The sequence below is a fragment of the Echinops telfairi genome, unplaced genomic scaffold, assembly GCF_000313985.2.
Source record: "Echinops telfairi isolate 266 unplaced genomic scaffold, ASM31398v2 ScPeMD7_5;HRSCAF=22, whole genome shotgun sequence".
Classification (NCBI taxonomy): Eukaryota; Metazoa; Chordata; class Mammalia; order Afrosoricida; family Tenrecidae; genus Echinops; species Echinops telfairi.
Window position 1 is genome coordinate 9,687,213 of NW_022103901.1, and position 4,013 is coordinate 9,691,225.

Below are 4,013 nucleotides of genomic sequence, written 5' to 3' on the forward strand. Positions count from 1 at the left end.
ATACTTTTGACTTCAAGAAGTTTATGTTTATCTCAACCCAGATATTCATTAAACAATTAAATTTTACCTGCCAAAATCCATACTGGCTCCTTCTTTTGTGTAATTGAATTTAAACTGATATATCTCTGTCACTTTCTAGAAATATCAAAGGCAACAAAGAAAAAAAATCACGTAAGAACTTGGAGTTCAATTTACTCCCAGAGAACTTTCAGTCAAATAAGACAGGTCTAGGCAGTGAGGAATGTAAACCTTAGCACAATCAATCACACAAGACCCCAAAACTGTGAAGAGGTTAGGTATGGGAGTGGGAACAGAAGATAGCAAGGCTGGGGCAAGGACAAAAAATGGAGGGTTTAACAAGAAAAAATAAATATTTTAAAATAAATAAAATAATTGCTTCATGGAAAACCATAGGAGAGAGAAAGCGAGAAACCCTCCAGATTCCTTACCCCTCAGAGTGAAATATGGGTCTGAGAGACTAAAAAAGGAGGAAAAATAAAACTGAAGTGGACGTGGAGTCTTTAATGACACACAAAGTCATTCCAAACATTTTTAAAAAGCTCAGCAGACAGGAGGAGTAGGCAGGAAGGAGAGATGGAAAGGAGGGAACCCAGGGAGAAAGTGGGAAGAGTGTTGTTACACTGAGAGAATGATAACTATGTCACAAAACAAAAATATAAATTGTTTCATGAAACACTAAAAAAAAAATCTATCTTTATAAACTTTCATCCAAACTTCACACACACACACTAAACACACCTAAAATAAATAAATCCAGAATTTCACATAAGGAACATTTTCATTGTACACCTACTATACTTCTTCCTGCATGTTGTTTGTTTTACAGCCTTGAATTATTCAGGAATAATATTTTCAGACATAAAAATAATTGTTCCCACTAGGAATCAAAGTATCATATGATCCAGCAATCTCTTTATTTGATATATATCCTAAAGAAGAGCCATAGCACAAACAGATGTATGCAGACCAATGTTCACCGCAGCACTGTTCACAATAGTAAAAGATGGAAACACCCTATATACCCATCAATGGGAGACTGGATAGATCAAAATGGCTGATCACATCAGACTGCATCAAAGGGGAATGATTATGTCATTATATACTGCCAAATCCCATCATTATCAAACTTCCAAAACAGTGAAATCATGGCCCAGCCAACTAGACATTTCTTTAGGGAAATGGGGTGGGGGGAGGGGACAGTGGGGAGGCAGGGCCACAGTTCAAACCATAACAGCAATGAATTAACAAATGGCATATTCTGCTGGCAAAAAATAAATCAAAGGTTTAGAATTATCTCATTTATATTTTTTTCCAGAAGATCACAAGCAGGAAGGATTCAAAATCAACTACAATAAATGACAAAATATTTTTATATTAGCAGGGATTCTTGATGTCAACATGTTATGAAATTGACTATTTCTACTCAATGTTGTTGTTTTTTTTCCCCAACATGTCTAGGGAGTTATTTAAAATGTCCTAATGGAGAACAGGCTAAGTTTTCACACACAAACACACTTGAAAGAACTAAATGAGTTACTCTGGTCATCTAGTAGTACAGTCACATAATCTGCAACTTCGACCCAGGTAAACATAATGAAGAACAATATACTGGCCACCTTCTCCTATGTTTTCTTACCTCGGGCTCATTGGGACTTGTGTAAAGCTATTTAAAGAAAAATAAACAGCATTGAATTCGGAAACTTACTATATTGTTTCACAGAATACAGTTTTCTATTGTATACTATTAATTAAGTGCTTATATGTATACTTGTATCAAGCTAGAAAGAGGAAAAGTTCTCACTTTTTTTAACAAAGAGTATATAGAATTCTGTGAACATTGAATATAAAGGAATTAAAAACCAGATGTTCATCATTATTGTGACAGATACAAATCCTAAATAATTTACTATGATTTAGAAAATTTACAAACAAAAGTCTCAGATTTTCAATGGTATTCTCTCATTGTCTATTTTTACATTTAACATGTTATACCCCCCAACACTTCAAAAATGAAGCAAAATGAAACCACAAGAGCCAATAGGTAAAACCAGTAGTATATCCAACACATTTTCCCAGTATTCTTAAATACCAAATACATAGATTTTAATTTCAATTTTTCACTCCCAAAAGTCTTAAGATATATAAAGAAAGGCAAGGAGGAGAAAGAGTACTGTTTTCATGGTTCACTTCCCAAAAGACAATGAAACACAGACAGAAGCTTGGGTATTTCAATGCATACTCACTGTCAGTACTGCCATGTGTAGCTTCAAGAGAAAAGAAAACTATTGTTATTATGTACTTGTACCTATATTATTTATATTCTCAATAGAGGGTAATTAAAATATAATTTTATAAAAGTTCCAAAGATTTGGAAAAAAAAATATTCAGACTGTCAAAGGGCTAAGAATTATTCATGCATTCAAGTGAGTGCTTGTTCTACACATTAGAGTCTGCGGGGAGGGAGGCGGTTCTTGCTGTCAATCTGCAACATGGACAGAGTAGAACTGCTACACGGGGTTCTCAAGGCTGGAAGTGCATTGCCAGCCTGTCTTCTGAGGGATTTCTGCATGGGTTTGAAGCGCCAACCTTTGGGTGAGTAGTCAGTTAACCATTTGCACCACCCAGGGACCGGTGTGGGAAGGGGGCACACACACAAACACAAAAAAAATCATTATCCCTACTCTCTCAAAGTTAGACTCCAGTTTGCAAGATACATAAAATAATTCACTTATTACTAGGAATTAAATACATTCAAAGTATCTCAGAAATGTGTTCCTTTTGAAATGTCTATAAACCATTCACTTCCCTACATACAGACGAATATAAACAGACTCTCTCCATTGACATAGGATTCCAGTGCCTACATGCACAGATTTATTCCAAACAAAACGTGCTTAAACCTGTCTCTAAGACCCGTGGACAGCCATCAACAAGCTCTCTCAGTGAGGCACTTGTCTTAGTTGACGCCTTCAGAAAAACAATCAGAACAGAGGCTTCCATAGGGATCTACTGCACCATTTGAATTCAAGACCAAGAGGTCAGTTCGGAAGGTTTTGGAGACTATAAAGAAGTGATCTTGATACTGATAAAGGACACAAATGATCACCAAGGGCTTATTAGGCAGTTTTAGGAAATTTGAAAGCTGCATAAGTGAGGAAAAGGCTAGGAAAGTAGCATCAAGGAATTGTTTCCCTTTGCAACAATGTACTTATTTATTCTTCAATGGTAGCAAGGGCTCTCCAATGAGTTTCATCAGGAAACCTTATCCCATCCACTTCCCTGATCTTGCCACTTGAGACTTTTTTGTTTGTTTGTTTGTTTTCAAAACTCAAAGAACATTGAAAAGGGAACACAATTTGAGTCCCTCAAGGGTGCCAAAACTAGCATTTGGATGTAGTGTCAATCAAAAATGCAGAATTCTTTGGGAAGGGTTGAAGATGGAAACACTACAAGCTTCAGAAGTTTACAGACCTAGATGGAAGCTATGTTAAGAAACAATCGCTTCACCTTTTGATATTCATGTTAAATAAATATTTCTATGAGCTTGTAGCAATACCTTTTTACTTACTGTCATGATATATTTAAAATCTATATATGTGTGTCTGCAATTATACAAGAAAGATTCAAAAGTTCATCGAAAAAATGGAATCAAAAAGAATGGAATTCTCCCACAAATTTTTTGAAACTCCCTACTCTATGGATGATTGGTACATGTGTATATGTTTGAATTCAAATATAATTATTTTTAAATACCACGAACAGAAATCAAGGAGTCCTGGTAGCACTGATGGGTACACATTGTACTGCTAACCAAAAGGTTGGCAGTTCAAACCCACCATACGCTCCTCAGGAGACAGATGAGGTTATCTGTTCCTGTATTGATTTACAGCCTTGTAAACTCTATATAGGGTTACTATGAACTGGAAGTGGTTTAATGGCTTTGAGTTTGAGGGGAATAGAGTACTGTTTCATTTTAAATATTTCACCTATAT

The 4,013-nt window shown here is 35.6% G+C and overlaps 1 long non-coding RNA gene across 2 annotated transcripts in view; it reads right to left on the reverse strand.

Moving 5' to 3' along the window:
• Positions 1–64: 64 nt before the first annotated feature.
• LOC123521220 overlaps positions 65–4,013 on the reverse strand; it is a 12,220-nt gene continuing 8,271 nt past the window's right edge. For both annotated transcript variants that reach the window (XR_006679695.1, XR_006679696.1), the window contains 3 exons: positions 2,265–2,285; positions 1,658–1,684; positions 65–135 (listed from right to left, as the gene is read on the reverse strand). This is a non-coding gene — a long non-coding RNA (uncharacterized LOC123521220). The remainder of the gene's footprint in view (positions 136–1,657; positions 1,685–2,264; positions 2,286–4,013) is intronic.